The sequence below is a fragment of the Nerophis ophidion genome, linkage group LG18 (genome assembly GCF_033978795.1).
Source record: "Nerophis ophidion isolate RoL-2023_Sa linkage group LG18, RoL_Noph_v1.0, whole genome shotgun sequence".
In the NCBI taxonomy this organism is placed as follows: domain Eukaryota; kingdom Metazoa; phylum Chordata; class Actinopteri; order Syngnathiformes; family Syngnathidae; genus Nerophis; species Nerophis ophidion.
This window is the reverse complement of record NC_084628.1, coordinates 38,056,435-38,074,549: the sequence shown is the minus strand read 5'-3', so window position 1 is coordinate 38,074,549 and position 18,115 is coordinate 38,056,435. Positions and strand designations below refer to the sequence as shown.

The window sequence follows — 18,115 nt, the reverse complement described above, 5'->3', positions numbered from 1 at the left end:
TACAGTAGCTCTAATACTGAAATTATAGAAATTCCATATCACTATTATTGTGATCACAGTTAATATTTTTACCACGGTATCGTTGAATGTGCTCAAAAAGTACGTATACACACACTTCATTTTTTGTGACCTATGGAAAATATGGACCAGGAGAAACATATATAAAATGTTGACATTTTTATTTCAAATGTAACCTTCCAATGAGCTATCAAGGCAGATAGGAAAGGAAATGTCAAAACAACAACAATCAATGTAAACACAATTCAAAAATCACAATAAAAACCATAACGTAAAATAACCTCTTTAAATTAAGGTGCATAAATAAGGAATATGTAAGAAATAGTGCAAAGTGTAATAAAGAAAAACTTGAGAAAATAATATTGCAGGTTTACTGCCAGGAAGTTTATGTGTAATTTGGTTTGTTATTCTTATCAATGTATGATGATGAATTTATGTTATGCATTAATTATTATTCTCCTGCAACCCTGAAAGGGATAGGAGGTAGAAAATGGATGGATGGATTGATTATTATTTAAATATTATTGGAGCAAATTTAAAAGTAGCACATTTCTTATATGTTGTTCTTTATTTTAGTTGTACAGTCCTGCACTTTAGTACCTATCCAATGTTGTTTCTGTACATCTGAATAGGGAACAGACGAGGGTTGAAAAGAAAAGAAGAGCGTGGCCGAGGACCATAGTCTCTTTCGAAAAAGTCCAAAAAACTGTCGAGGTGACTTTTCCTGTTTTATTGACAATTTCTTCGCTACCTGCAGCGCTCATTTTTTAACTTTTCCTTCTAACTTTGTGCAGAGAATCCACAGCGAGATGACGCAACCAAACTTGATAGTTCATACTGGTACTCGATTGGCTGTTTAGCGTGTCCCGCCCATTGTTCACTGACCGTTCCAAAGGCAAGTGCAACCAACTATGCTTCTTTCGTTCCGGTTTCGTCCGACCAAAAAAATGCATGTTCTTTAAACCAGAATCAGAATATTTTTTATTGCCATTGTTTGAGAACGGGTTCACAAACTACTAATTTTTCTTGGTGAAATCGTGCAACATAAAAGACATATAACACAGAATAGAATAACATGAGCTGTAATTGAGCTATCAGATCTTGTTATTGTTTTATCGTTTTTATCGAATGCATTTTGTATTGATATCGATTACATGTCCATTGCAATATATATTGATATTTTTTTATCGGCCCAGCCCTAATAGAACTAAAAATTTTTTACCGGCCCAGTCCTAATAGAACCAAAACACTTTTTATCGTAATTATTAAACTAAACACGAAACCACACTTTCATAAAACTTACCTTATTTAAATTTTGGGGTCATTTTGTAAGTCGGATGATTATGTATTATATTTTTTGGTATTGAATTAGAGCTGGAAAATGTATTATTTGAATTATTATTATTTATTATTTGAATATTAATCTCAATTTTGATTTTGGCTTCGAGCTAGGATGGTGAAATCTTACTCTATTTGATCTACTTTTTTTGGGATTATTTTAAAAGCAAAATGACAATAAAAGGTTGGATTCTACGGTTTGATTTTTTTAACCCGCACAATCTAATTTTAGTCCCTAATGTGAGTTAATTGGTTGCACCATACAAGCCTGGAGTCCCACTTAAAACACAGACTAAACTACAAAGCTAAAGCTAGCAAGAAAAATCCATACGCCCACAACACATCTCATCTGTTTGTGTTGTTGTGAACGACATCATCGTTACATGTCTATTGCAATATATATTGATATTGTTTTAACAGCCCAGCCCATATAGAACTAAAAATGTTTTAGCGGCCCAGCCCTAATAGAACTGAAACATTTTTTATCGTAATTATTAAACTAAACACAAAAACACACTTACATAAAACTTATCTTATTTAAATTTAGAAGTTTCTGGTAATTTTGTAGTTCAGATGATTATGTATTAAACTTGTGGTATTGAATTAGAGCTGGACAATTATTTGAATATTAATCTCATTTTTGATTTTGGCATCTCAAGGGTTGATAAAGCGCTAGCATGGTAAAATCTTACTCTATTTGATCCACTTTATAAAAATTATTTTAAAAGAAAAATTAGAATGACAATCTAATTTTAGTCCCGAATGCGATTAAATTGGTCACACCGTACACGTCTGAACTCCCACTTACAACACCGACTAAACTACAAAGCTAAAGCCAGCAAGGACAATCCATACACCCACAACACGTCTAATCTGTTTGTGTTGTTGTGAACGACATCATCGTTACATTTCCATCGCAATTTGTATTGATATTGTTTTAACGACCCAGTCCTAATGGAACTAAAGATGTTTGATTGGCCCAGTCCTAATAGAACCAAAACGTTTTTTATCGTAATTATTAAAATAAACACAAAAACACTCACTTTCATAAAACTTACCTTTTTTAAACTTAGAATTTTCTGGTAATTTTGTAAGTCAGATGATTATGTATTAAATTTGTGGTTTTGAATTAGAACTGGAAAATTATTTGAATATTAATCTCAATTTCGCTTTTGGCTTCTCAAGGGTTGATTTGATCCACTTTTTAAAGAAATTATTTTAAAAGCCAAATGAGAATGAAAGGTCGGATTCTACGGTTTTATCTTTTCTACTCGCACAATCTAATTTTAGTGCAGAATGCGAGTTAATTTATCACACTGTACACTCCTGGACTCCCACTTTAAACACAGACTAAACTGCAAAGCTGAAGCTAGCAAAAACAATCCATAAACCCACAACACATCTCATCTGTTTGTGTTGTTGTGAACGACATCGTTTTTAGATCAATGCACACAGAACAGTAGTCGCAACTTGAGAGCCTCAAGGGTTTTACCCTCAAACAAAGGCTTCCTATATCCAGAAATTTACTCCCTGCGTTTGTAAACATTAACAAAAACGATCAAAAGCATGGTTTTGTAATAATAACAATATTTTTTATGTCTCCATCCAATTGTTTTAGTATCATAACATACTGATACTACACTAGGTTTTGATAGCATTGGCATCTGGATCGCTCACCCCTACTTTACATTGATGCTGTTGCATGCTTAGCCATTCCTTTTCCTTAAGTCCAAGTGATAATTATATTTAGAAGAAACTTAGTTTATATTTCACCATGGTACTGAGGATTAATACATGAGAAGCAGCTTCTGATCCGATGTTCCGGCAAGACACACCCTCCTAAAATTTATGCACTTCCTGCATGTGTGCAACAAGGAATCTTTAAATGTAATTGTGTCTCCCTATGCATTCATCCCTTTTTGAAGGGATATTTCACTCAATACAATATTTAGCCATTTAGACACTGGGCCGATCGAAGGAAATGATTGATCTGATCCCATAATCACGATCTGGACATTTCTAGTATTAATGTTAACACTTAAGCTAGCCAGCAATTAGTGTACCAGCTGCTTCTCCAGGAAAGAAGTTATATCATAATTTTATTCAAAGTGCAGTAGTCAATCACGGCTTTATGATCATTACAATATGATACTGACCGTCAGAAATGTAACCATGTTTTATCATTATACCGGTAGTTATTACATCGCTATACTGATCTGTCCTAGTACTTTTTGTTTGGGGTCAGCACAGCTGTTCTGCAACATCATGTCTTATTCAACACTATTGTTTACATCGGTGCTTTCTAGTACATTTCGAAGAACTAATATAACTACAATGTCTATCAGTAAGAATGTTCAATCAATCAATCAATCAATCAATGTTTACGTATGTAGCCCTAAATCACAAGTTTCTCAAAGGGCTGCACACGCCACAACGACATCCTCTGCTCATATCCCACATCAGGGCAAGGAAAAACTCAACCCAATGGGATACAATGAGAAACCTTGGAGGGCGACTGGTAGATTGGACGTTGAGTGGATCTAGTTCATGGGTGTCAAACTCTGGCCCGCCGTGTAAATTCATTTGGCCCTTGAGACAATATCAAATTAACATTAGAACTAGCCCACCGCTGTAACACCGCATTCACCACCAATACTCATACTCGTCAACCCTCCCGATTTTCCCGGGAGACTCCCGAAGTTCAGTGCCCCTCCCGAATTTCTCCCGATTTCCACCTGGACAATAATATTGGGGGCGGGCCGTAAAAGCACTGCCTTTGGCGTTCTTTACATGTCGCCACGTCCGTTTTTCCTCCATACAAACAGCGTGCCGGCCCACTCACAAAATATATGCGGCTCATACACACACACACAAGTGTATGCAACGCATACTTGGTCAACAGCCATACAGGTCACACTGAGGGTGGCCGTATAAACAACTTTAATACTGTTACAAATATATGCCACACAGTGAACCCACAGCAAATAAGAATGACAAACATATTTCGGGAGAATATCCGCACCGTAACACAACATAAACACAACCGAACAAATACCCAGAACCCCTTGCCTCACTAACTCTTCTGGGACGCTACAATATACACCCCCGCTACCACTAAACCCCGCCCCAACTCAAACCCGCCACCGAAAAGAGGCATTCAATTTGTATTTTTATTTTATTTGATATGCCATTGATATTTTTTAATTATTATTATTTTAAACTCGATTTTGCATGTCACTATAAAGTTATATAAGCCTTGCTTGGTCAATATTCAATGCAAAACTTGTTTGGGTCCCTATTAAAGGATTAATTTGTTCAACCTCGGCCCGCGGCTTCGTTCAGTTTTAAATTTTGGCCCACTCTGTATTTGAGTTTGACACCCCTGCTCTAGTTAATAGTGTGAGAGCCCAGTCCGTAGTGGGGCCAGCAGGAATGGATCTTAGACTTAGACTTAGACTTCCTTTTTATTGTCATTCAAATTTGAACTTTACAGTACAGATAAGAACAAAATGTCTTTGCATTAGCTCATAGTAGTGCAGGATAAAACATCAATAAGGTCCAGATATAAATTGATAGATTACTGCATAAATACATTGCACTTTTGCATATGCACCCAGGTTTATGGATGTATGTTCTATTGTCTTTATATTCCAGCCAGTTAATCCATTTTTGGGGGGAATTGAGGGGCTTATTATCAATCAATCAATCAATGTTTATTTATATAGCCCTAAATCACAAATGTCTCAAAGGACTGTACAAACCACTACGACTACGACATCCTCGGAAGAACCCACATAAGGGCAAGGAAAACTCACACCCAGTGGGACGCCAGTGACAATGATGACTATGAGAAACCTTGGAGAGGACCTCAAATGTGGGCAACCCCCCCTATAGGGGACCGAAATCAATGGATGTCGAGCGGGTCTAACATGATACTGTGAAAGTTCAATCCATAGTGGCTCCAACACAGCCGCGAGAGTTCAGTTCAAAGCGGATCCAAGACAGCAGCGAGAGTCCCGTCCACAGGAAACCATCCCAAGCGGAGGCGGATCAGCAGCGTAGAGATGTCCCCGACCGATACACAGGCGAGCGGTCCATCCTGGGTCCCGACGAGCGGTCCATCCTGGGTCTCGACTCTGAACAGCCAGTACTTCATCCATGGTCATCGGACCGGACCCCCTCCACAAGGGAGGGGTGGACAGAGGAGAAAAAGAAAAGAAGCGGCAGATAAATTGGTCTAAAAAGGAGGTCTATTTAAAGGCTAGAGTATACAAATGAGTTTTAAGGTGAGACTTAAATGCTTCTACTGATGCGTTCAAGAGTCTTATGGTCTGAGGGAAGAAGCTATTACAGAACTTGGAGGTTCTGCTACAGAGGCTGCTGAACCTTTTTTTTCGAGTCTAGCAGTGAAAACAGTCCTCGATGGGGGTGGGAGGAGTCTCTGCAGATTTTCTGAGCCCTGGTCAGGCAGCAGCTTTTTGCGATCTCCTGAATGGGAGGAAGAGGAGTCCTGATTACCTTTTCCGCCGTCCTCACCACTCTGCAGAGACTTCCAGTCTGAGGCACTGCAGGCTCCAGGATCTAGTTGATGAGAGTCCAGTCCATCGCAGATCTAACATAATAGTGTGAGAGTCCAGTCCATCGCGGATCTAACATAATAGTGTGAGAGTCCAGTCCATCGCGGATCTAACATAATAGTGTGAGAGTCCAGTCCATAGTGGGGCCAGCAGGGGATCATGTTGAGTGGAGACAAGTCAGCAGCACAGAGACGTCCCCAACTGATGCACAGATGAGTGGTCCGCCTTGACTTTGAACAGCTACGGCATCATCTGTGGTCACCTGATAACCTCTCCACGCAGGAGAGGGGGGCAGAACAGAAAAGAGAAGGCAGATCAACTGGTCTAAAAGGGGGGTGTATTTAAAGGCTAGCGTCTACAAATGAATAGTAAGATGGGACTTAAATGCTTCTACTGAGGTAGCATCCCTAACTATTACCGGGAGAGTCCTGGAGCCCCAATAGAAAACGCTCTATAGCCCGCAGACTTTTTTGGGGCTCTGGGAATCACTTATAAGCAGGAGTTCTTAGAACGTTGTGAGATGTTTGATAAGCAAGGGATCGTATTTGTACGATAATGTCACTTTGTAAAAGAGTGATAATTCCAAAAGTCATATAATATATAATAAGTTGACCCTTTCAGTACATGAATTATTATTTCTGATGATGTGCATTGTGTCGCATGCCTCTTTCGAGCCAGGTGTGGGCAGCTGTTCTGCCAGCAGCTCCTTTCTAATAAAGCTTTTAGTTTATTTATAAATGGAAAGTAAAGCTGCACAATAAGACATATTGTTAACTGTGTGTGTTAATATTTAACTTTAGTAGACGGTGCCGTCTCCTGAGCAATGTCAAATCAGATAATCATTTCCCTCAAGAACGCTCATTTTAAGCTTGTGGTATGAAAATTCCGTGTACACTTTGTATTTTGGTTTCGGTTATGTTGTTTTGTTATTTGGTTACTTATCGGTTCGTAGATGCATTACCTACCCATTGTGTGTTACTTTTGCTATTATTATTTTGACTTTTACACCCCGTGGTAGCGTTTATCAAACCATAAATTTGAACCTGTAAATGCAATTTATGGTGGTGCTTCAAAAACACATTAATACACATCCAAGTTCATTTGAGTCTCCTACCTTTAATTACTGTAGGACAACCATTGGAGAACATTGGTTTTGTAGTTTTTTCCGTAACATTTTTAAATGGTATAGTTTTTTTTTTTTTTTTTTTGCATTTTTCATGTACAGACAGGCTTGTCGGTTGGCTAATTTGCCATAATTGATTATGGGTACGATTTTTAAAAAATTAATTATGGTTTTTAATTTAACTTCTTACGGAATGGACAAATCTCTGTAAACGCTCTACACTCTTTTTTTTAGCGTCATAACGAGGAGAGGAATTGTGCCATAGCAGAGGTCTGCATTGATTGATTGATTGATTGATTGATACTTTTATTAGTAGATTGCACAGTTCAGTACATATTCCGTACAATTGACCACTAAATGGTAACACCCGAATAAGTTTTTCAACTTGTTTAAGTCGGGGTCCACGTTAATCAATTCATGGTACAAATATATACTATCAACATAACACAGTCATCACACAAGTTAATCATCATAGTATGTACATTGAATTATTTACATTATTTACAATCCGGGGGTGGGATGAGGAGCTTTGGTTGATATCAGTACTTCAGTCATCAACAATTGCATCAACAGAGAAATGTGGACATTGAAACAGTGTAGGTCTTATTTAGTAGGATATGTACAGCCAGCAGAGAACATAGTGAGTTCACATGGCATAAGAACAAGTATATACATTACAGGTACATTTGAGTTGTTTATAATCCGGGGAGATGGGATGTGAATGGAGGAGGGTATTAGTAAAGTGTTGAAGTTGCCTGGATGTGTTGTTTTAGAGCGGTTTTGAAGGAATATAGAGATGCAATATAGCTCAACTTCCAATAGCTCACTTTCAATGTTTACTTATCAATCAATGTTTACTTATATAGCCCTTAATCACGAGTGTCTCAAAGGGCTGTACAAGCCACAACCACATCCTGGGCTCAGATCCCACATCAGGGCAAAAAAAAACTCAACCCAATGGGATGACAATGAGAAACCTTGAAGGGGACCGCAGATGGGAAAAACATCGATTTTATGTGAGGCTAGGGGTGTTTGCGTTTGTTCTTGTCTCTGCTATCGTTGTTGTTGTTTGCCGCTGAAACTTTGTGTGCAGTTAATCATGTGACCGCCTGGCTCTGTTGGATTGGTGAAACGCAGGCATGCAATAAATCCTACTTTGAAGGTCTGTGACAAACAAAAAAAACAAAGCGTCTATTAACATATTGATAAAAATCATTAGCGAGTAGCGAGCTGAATGTAGATAAATGAAGCCAAGTAAAAGTAGTGTTTCTTCTCTATAAATATACTCAAGTAAAAGTATGTTGCATTAAATCTACTCTTAGAAGTACAATTTATCTCAAAGGTTACTCAAGTAGAAGTAACGGAGTGAATGTAATGCGTTACTACCCACCTCTGGTGAGAGTCCAGTCCATACTGGATCTAACACAATAGTGGGAGTCCAGTCCATAGTGGATCTAACATAATAGTGAGAGTCCAGTCCATAGTGGATCTAACATAATAGTGAGAGTCCAGTCCATAGTGGATCTAACATAATAGTGGGAGTCCAGTCCATAGTGGATCTAACATAATAGTGGGAGTCCAGTCCATAGTGGATCTAACTTAATAGTGAGAGTCCAGTCCATAGTGGGTCTAACATAATAGTGAGAGTCCAGTCCATAGTGGGTCTAACATAATAGTGAGAGTCCAGTCCATAGTGCGTCTAACATAATAGTGAGAGTCCAGTCCATAGTGGATCCAACATAATAGTGAGAGTCCAGTCCATAGTGGATCTAACATAATAGTGAGAAAACGGTCCATAGTGGATCTAACATAATAGTGAGAAACCGGTCCATAGTGGATCTAACATAATAGTGAGAGTCCAGTCCATAGTGGATCTAACATAATTGTGAGTCGAGTCCATAGTGGATCTAACATGATAGTGAGAGTCCAGTCCATAGTGGGTCTAACATAATAGTGAGAGTCCAGTCCATAGTGGATCTGACATAATAGTGAGAGTCCAGTCCATAGTGAATCTAACTTAATAGTGAGAGTCCAGTCCTTAGTGGATCTAACTTAATAGTGAGAGTCCAGTCTATAGTGGATTTAACATAATAGTGAGAGTCCAGTCCATAGTGGATCTAACATAATAGTGAGAGTCCAGTCCATAGTGGATCTAATAGTGAGAGTCCAGTCCATAGTGGATCTGACATAATAGTGAGAGTCCAGTCCATAGTGGGTCTAACATAATAGTGAGAGTCCAGTCCATAATGGGGCCAGCAGGAGATCATATTGAGCGGACAAAGGTCAACAGCGCAGACAGTTCCCGACTGATGCACAGATGAGTGGTCCACCCTGGGTTCCGACTTTGGACAGCTAGCGCGTCATCTGCCCCCCTCCACGGAGGAGAGGCAGACAGAACAGAAAAAAGAGGGCATATCAACTGGTCTAAAAAGGGGTCTATTTAAAGGCTAGAGTATACAAATGAGTTTTAAGATGGAACCTAAATGCTTCTATTGAGGTAGCATCTCTAACTGTTACCGGGAGGGCATTCCAGAGTACTGGAGCCCCAATAGAAAACGCTCTATAGCCTGCAGACTTTTTTTGGGCTTTGGGAATCACTAATAAGCCGGAGTTCTTTGAACACAGATTTCTTGCCGGGACATATGGTACAATACAATCGGCAAGATAGGATGGAGCTAGACCGTGAAGTATTTTAAACGTAAGTAGTAAAACCTTAAAGTCACATCTTAAGTGCACAGGAAGCCAGTGCAGGTGAGCCAGTATAGGTCTACAGTATATATAGGTGTATATATGTATATACAGTAGTGAAGTCAAGTGAATTATATTTATATAGCGCTTTTCTCTAGTGACTCAAAGCGCTTTACATAGTGAAACCCAATACCTAAGTTACATTTAAACCAGTGTGGGTGGCACTGGGAGCAGGTGGGTAAAGTGTCTTGCCAAAGGACACAACGGCAGTAACTAGGATGGCGGAAGCGGGAATCGAACCTGCAACCCTCAAGTTGCTGGCACGACCGCTCTATCAACCGAGTTATGCCGCAATATAAGCGTAATGAGATCAAACTTTCTCGTTTAGCCGCATTTTGTACCAACTGTAATCTTTTAATGCTAGACATAGAGAGACCTGAAAATAATACGTTACAGTAATCGAGACGTAACGAACACATGAATAATGATCTCAGCGTCGCTAGTGGACAAAATGGAACACATTTTAGCGATATTACAGAGATGAAAAAAGGCCATTCTAGTAACACTCTTAATGTGTGACTCAAATGAGAGAGTTGGGTCAAAGATAATACCCAGATTCTTTACCGAGTCGCCTTGTTTAATGTTCTCCTTCTTTAGCCCAAAGACTCAATGAAAATAAATCAACAGCTCCCTCGTTAGTTGCATCCAAGTAGTGTTCTGACATGAAATTGACATATGATCCAGTTTGAAAGTGTTACACAGAAGAGTATATGTGCGGAGTCAGTTCCATGGGCTGAGTATTACAAACTGTACACTATATCCAAAATAATTTCAACCACTGACTGAACAGTGAGAGATGGCCTGCATTATCAACAATGTGCACTCATTTGGAGCCGTGGAAGTTGAATGCAGTCAACATGAACCGGAGAGGCAGTGAAGAGGAGGCCACTCGTTGCCATGGCAACCCCTCTCGTCCACGGCGACTTGACGCTCCTCCAGGCTGAGGATGAGGTGGCACGATGACGAGGGAAATAAACCCTCGGGGGATCAATTTGACCAAAAAAGCTTAACTCGGCCGATCTACCTGAGGTGATGTCATTGCAAATAAGCTCCGCCCCCACCTACTTCCTCCTTATCATGCGTATTTCAACTCGACTATATTTAATCAGGGCCTTGTCACAGTTCTACCAGCAGAAGGAGGAGGAGGTGGTCATATGATCCCATAATCTTCTCCAAATCTGCCAGATTAACTTGATGTCATCTAGCGCGGCATCGGTGTCACAGCTCAATCTGAGCTTGGCGGCCCACCGGGCCAGAGAGCAGGGCGATTAAGTGCAGCCTGATTAAATTGTGGACAATAAAGCGACACATATTTAATCAACAGAACAGACTCTCACCCTTGATGAGAATCTAATCCTAATAGGGCTGGGCGATATTGCCTTTTTTTAATACCGCGATATTTTTAGGCCGTATCGCGATATACGATATATTTCTCGGTATTTTGCCATAGCCTTGAATGAACACTGGATGCATATAATCACAGCAGTATGATGATTCTATGTGTCTACATTAAAACATTCTTCTTCATACTGCATTAATATATGCTACTTTTAAACTTCCGTGCAGAGAAGGAAATCACAACAAAGTCAATTTACCAAAACTGTATTCATTAAAGTTATTAGCAGGTGACTTTTCATATTAGCAGTAATGCTGCTTTTGGTAGCAACGCTTGTGCCCCACACATGACAAATTAAAGTTGTCTATTCGACATTTTTCATCTTGAAGCCGAACCACCGCCAGACGATGGACCCCCTGCTGTTTTTCTTGGGAATTAATTTTTCCTTCATTTGTTACGAGATTCGCACATTCTTTCTCTCGCAACAACCCGCTAGCATCACCGCTAATGTTAGCCACGCCGCTACCAAGTCAGTGGCCTAGTGGTTAGAGTGTCCGCCCTGATATCGGTAGGTAGTCAATTGTCTAAAGAACAGAATGATGTCAGTAAAGAAAAGAGGAAGGGAGTGTCATTGGAGCTGGAAATTATGGCTGTGTTACATCAGTCACTTTTATTGTAAATATTGATCAGAAATCGGAGAAGGCGTCCGCGAAGGTGGGCTGTGCGTCCTCTGAAAAAGTCGAATACGCACAGGAAATAATGGAGTACACACGATCGAATTACAGCACAATGTTGAGTTCCAATCTCCAATTACACTGGTTTTTTTCTTGTGATTTAGGGTTATATAAATAAACATTGATTGATACCGATATCAACTTTACATATACAGTGGTGGAATGAACACATTGTTATGCATCATTTTGTTCTGATGCCTCCAGGATGCATTAAACAATGCAACAAGGTTTTCCAAAATAAATCCACTCAAGTTATGGTAAAAAAATGCAAACATGGCACTGCCATATTTATTATTGAAGTCACAAAGTGCATTATTGTTTTTTTAACATGCCTCAAAACATCCATCCATCCCATCCATCCATTTGCTACCGCTTGTTCCCTTTTGGGGTCGCAGCAGCTTGGAATTTAGGACATGCTCTCCCTGAGAGAGCATGAGGAGGTTGAGGTGGGCAGGCTTAGGGGGCGGGGTTGACGTCGTGAAGTGGGTAGCGGGGGGTGTATATTGTAGTATCCCGGATGAGTTAGTGCTGCAAGGGTTTCTGGGTATTTGTTCTGTTGTGTTACGGTGCGGATGTTCTCCCGAAATGTGTTTTGTCATTCTTGTTTGGTGTGGGTTCACAGTGTGGCGCATATTTGTAAATGGTAAATGGGTTATACTTGTACAGCGCTTTTCTACCTTCAAGGTACTCAAAGCGCTTGGACACTATTTCCACATTCACCCATACACACACACATTCACACACTGATGGCGGGAGCTGCCATGCAAGGCCCTAACCACGAACCATCAGGAGCATGGGTGAAGTGTCTTGCTCAAGGACACAACAGATCGTGATGAGGTTGGTAGAAGGTGGGGATTGGACCAGGAACCCTCAGGTTGCTGACATGGCCACTCTCCCAACTTCGCCACGCTTGTAACAGTGTTAAATTTGTTTATACGGCCACCTTCAGTGTGACCTGTATGGCTGTTGACCATGTCTTGCATTCACATGTTCGTGGGTGAAAAGCCGTAGATATTATGTGACTTGGCCGGCACGCAAAGTCAATGCCTTTAAGGTTTGTTGGCACTCTGTAGTTCTCCCTACGTCCGTTTACACAGCGACATTTTAAAAAGTCATAAATTGTACTTATTTTAAAACCGATACCGATAATCTACGATATTACATTTTAAAGTATTTATCGGACTTACTTAGTATTTATCTTTCTAATCAGCCTGACCTAAACCTTTCTAATATTGTGTGTGATTAACACATGGTTTCATATCATTTGACAAAGTTTACCCTGTTAAACTGTAAGTAGGTCAGATGCAACAATTGAATACAATTTAAAATCATAAGTAAGATTACTACGTCAGTGTTAATATTTGACTTGGCCCGGGTCCCTCTGTAGTGGAAAAGTTGGGCCCCGAGGTCAAAAAGGCAAAGAATCCCTGTTTTAGGCTGTTAGGACAAAGTTTCCTCTCAGCAAACTCCTCCGTGTAAAATATGCGTGACTAATCTGACTCATCTCTTATGCTTATGCTTACAAACGTGTAGGCAGCTATTTTTCCCTGCCAAGACACAAGCAGTGGATGCTGGTTTCATAAACAGCCCAGATAGGGGAGGCTGGTCTTATTTTTCTCCTGCATACTCGCCATGTCGGCCATCAGATAGACGTGTGGCGCCCGAAAATGAAAAAAACAAAAACGAGCCTTTCAAGTGCTTTATCTTACCTCAAAGTGGTCTTTTCAGGTGTGGACTAGCAAAACACCTTATGAAGATGATGCAATGTATGTAACATTGCATCAGTGTCTTTCAAATTGTGATTTTTTTTTTTGGTAAATTATACTTTTCTTGCCAAAGAAATATCAATTGTAAAAAATGTTCTGTTCACATTATAACCACAGCATTAGATAAACTTGCACCATATGAGTTAAAATACAATATAAGAGCTGTCTCAAAACATATTTACCTTATGGCAGAGCTGGGCAAAACGTTTGACTCAAAGGGCCACATTAAAGAGGAACATTATCACCAAACCTATGTAAGCGTCAATATATACCTTGATGTTGCAGAAAAAAGACCATGTATTTTTTTAACCGATTTCCGAACTCTAAATGGGTGAATTTTGGCAAATTAAACGCCTTTCTGTTTATCTGTCTTTTAGCGATGACGTCAGAACGTGACGTCACCGAGGTAACACACCCGCATATTCATTTTCACATTACAAACACCGGGTCTCAGCTCTGTTATTTTCCGTTTTTTTGACTATTTTTTGGAACCTTGGAGACATCATGCCTCGTCGGTGTGTTGTCGGAGGGTGTAACAACACCAACAGGGAGGGATTCAAGTTGCACCACTGGCAAGAAATCTGCCGCCAGACCCCCATTGAATGTACCAAAGTGTCTTCACATTTGACCGGCGATGCTAAGACAGACATGGCACAGAGATGTATGGATAACCTGCAGATGCATTTGCAACGATTAAGTCAACAAAATCACAAATGTGAGTTTTGTTGATGTTGTTGACTTATGTGCTAATCAGACATATTTGGTCACGGCATGACTGCCAGCTAATCGATGCTAACATGCTATGCTAATCGATGCTAACATGCTATCTACGCTAGCTGTATGTACATTTGAAACTAGATACCCACAATTAATGCGAAACAAACACTTACCAATCGACGGATTTAAGTTGCTCCAGTGTCACAAGATGAGAAAGTCCTGATCGTTTGGTCCGCACATTTTACCGGCGATGCTAATAAGGCAGCCATGCTATGGGTCACTTCATTAGGTACACCCACGCTATGGCCGAATAGCGTCAATACCTATTCGCTCAATAGCTTCAATTTCTTCTTCAATTTCGTTTTCACTATCTGCCTCCATACTCCGACCATCTGTTTCAATACATGCGTAATCTGTTGAATCGCTTAAACCGCTGAAATCCGAGTCTGAATCCGAGCTAATGTCGCTATATCTTGCTGTGTTTGTATTGGCAGCCCTTTATGACGTCACAGGGAAATGGATAGTGGTTTCGAAGATAGCGAAAATAAGGCACTTTAAAGCTTTATTTAGGGATATTCCGGGACCGGTAAAATTTTGCAAAAAACTTCAAAAAATACAACAAGCCACTGGGAACTGATTTTTATTGTTTTTAACCCTTTTGAAATTGTGATAATGTTCCCCTTTAAGAGAAAAAATGTCTCTAGGGTCCAAGGCAGAGGTCGGGAACCTTTTTGGCTGAGAGAACCATGAAAGCCAAATATTTTTAAATGTATTTCCATGAGAGCCATATAATATTTTTTTTAACACTGAATACAACTAAATACGTGCATTTTTAAGTAAGACCAACATTTTTAGAGTATATCAAGTCTCTCATTCCTTTTAATAACATTGTTATTTTGAAGCAAAACCAATAATAATTAAAATACTTGTTGAACTGGTGCGGTAGAAAACGAATGGATGGATTAAAATGCATGAGAATGTTTTATATTTTGAACTCTGTGATTACCAGCGGAATTATTCATTACTTATCGTGTCAGCTAAGATTTATCTGAGAGCCAGATGCAGTCATCCAAAGAGCCACATCTGGCTCTAGAGCCAGAGGTTCCCTACCCCTGGTCTAAGGTGTATGTGTGTGTAAATTATATGTACACATTTAGCTGTAAAAACCTTCTGTACTGTATGTGTGTTTAGGTCCCTTTTCAGAAACACTACCTAATGTCACAATTTCCGACAGAGTTCTAAAAACGTTATGACAGACCACCTAAAAAAAAATGGAATGCAATTTTCCCGTTTTTTACTGAATGGGACACCCAAAATGTACATGAAAATGAAGAAAGTGGGATTTACAATATTAACTATGAACGATAAAACACTGAATATTAACAACATATGAGCGTCGCTCCTCTTTTACTTCTCAGACCAGCTCGATTGTTGTGTATCTTTTATAATCAAGAAAACCCCAATAAAAATGTAAAAAAAAAATATGAATACAAATTGTAATAAACACCTACAATATGATATATTATCACGTGAAAATGTGCTTCCGCATCAGTTGCTGACACACTTTTTCCAGCTGGCTGCTCTGAAAAAAAAACGTAGCACACTCAGCTTTGTTCCTGGTCTGAGCTGCTGTGACGTAGATTACCGTAATAACTCCTTTAACACCCAAAAGTGCCGATTTCAACCATTGAAATACTTTCTATTAGAGATGTCCGATAATGTTTTTTTTTTGCCGATATTCGAAATTCCGACATTGTCTAACTCTTAATTACCGATACTGATATCAACCGATACCAATATATACAGTGGTGGAATTAACACATTATTATGTTTCATTTTGTTGTGATGCCTCGCTGGATGCATTAAACGATGGAACAAGGTTTTCCAAAATAAACTCAAGTTATGGAAAAAAATGCCAACATGGCACTGCCATATTTACTATTGAAGTCACAAAGTGCATTATTTTTTTTAACATGCCTCAAAACAGCAGCTTGGAATATGGGACATGCTCTCCCTGAGAGAGCATGAGGAGGTTGAGGTGGGGGGGTAGGGGCTAGCGGAGGTTGTATATTGTAGCGTCCCAAAAGAGTTAGTGCTGCAAGGGGTTCCTGATATTTGTTCTGTTGTGTTTATCTTGTGTTACGGTGCGGATGTTCTCCCGAAATGTGTTTGTCATTCTTGTTTGGTGTGGGTTCACAGTGTGGCACATATTTGTAACAGTGTTAAAGTTCTTTATACGGCCACCCTCAGTGTGACTTGTATGGCTGTTGACCAAGTATGCGTTGCATTCACTTGTGCGTGTGAAAAGCTGTAGATATTATGTGATTGGGCTGGCACGCAAAGGCAGTGCCTTTTAAGGTTTGTTGGCGCTCTGTACTTTTCCCTACGTCCTTGTACACAGCGGCGTTTTAAAAATTCATAAATTATACTTTTTGAAACCGATACCGATCATTTCCGATATTACATTTTAAAGCATTTCCATTCATCCATTTTCTTCCGCTTATCCGAGGTCGGGTCACGGGGGCAGCAGCCTAAGCAGGGAAGCCCAGACTTCCCTCTCCCCAGCCACTTCGTCTCGCTCAAGGGTCGGCAACCTTTACCACTCAAAGAGCCATTTCGACCCGTTTCACAAAATGAGGAAGACAATGGGAGCCGCAACTATTCTCGCCAATATCTGCTGGTGGTCAGCCAGATGACAAGAATAAGGGCATGCTATGAAGCCATTGCCTTAAACCCCTTCTACAACATGTACAAACTGCTTGCCAGTCCAGCAACATGTTGTGAGACACTTCCGCAGATGCACGCACACGACTGGAAGGCATACTGGGTAACACAGAGTACACGGACGGTTGTGATATAAACAACTTTAACACTCCTACTAATATGCGCCACATTGTGAACCCACACAAAAGAAGAATGACAAACACATTTCGGGAGAACATCCTCACTAACACAGCATAAACGCAACACAACAAATACCCAGAATCCTTTGCATTCATGACACTTCCTGACTATGTTATACACCCCGCGAGCACCAAACCCCGCCCACCTCAACCACGCAGGGAGGGGGGGTGTTTGGTGCTCGCGGGGTGTATAACAGAGTCAGGAAGTGTCATGAATGCAAAGGATTCTGGGTATTTGTTGTGTTGCGTTTATGTTGTGTTACCGTGAGGATTTTCTCCCGAAATGTGTTTGTCATTCTTCCTTTGTGTGGGTTCACAATGTGGCGCATATTAGTAGGAGTGTTAAAGTTGTTTATATCACAACCGTCAGTGTACTCTGTGTCACCCAGTATGCCTTGCAATCTCATACATGTGCCGATAGAAGCAGCGAAATGCATGTGTCCGGTCGGCACACAAATAGCATTCCGTGAATGGCGGGCGTGAAGACGTTCAAGAGGACGTTAAGAGTAATATCATCATGGCACGCCCTTAATATTGTAGTCCGAGAGAAAATTGGAGAACGTTGACTCCGGGTGATGTCCGGGAGAGGCGTTGATTTCCGGAATCTCCCCGCAACAATCTGGGGGGTTGGTGATTGTGCAGCTGTGCCGCATCAGAGTTGCCAAAGAGCCGCATGCGGCTCCGGAGCCGCGGGTTGCCGATCCCTGGTCCAGCTTTTCCCGGGGATTTTAAAGCATTTATCGGCCGATATTATCGGCAGCCCGATATAATTGGACATCTCTAATAATAATATTACTCCTTTTAATGCGCCCTGTAATCCGGTGCACCTTTTGTATGACAATAGACCTGACTAGA

The 18,115-nt window shown here is 40.2% G+C and overlaps 1 protein-coding gene across 1 annotated transcript in view; it reads left to right on the top strand.

Annotated features, from left to right (window-relative positions):
• The window catches only part of arhgap32a (Rho GTPase activating protein 32a), a 112,504-nt gene that overhangs the window by 5,054 nt on the left and 89,335 nt on the right, over positions 1-18,115 (top strand). Inside the window, 2 exon segments of the mRNA XM_061878078.1 lie at positions 651-732; positions 813-917. The gene's annotated coding sequence lies outside the window, so the exon portion shown is untranslated.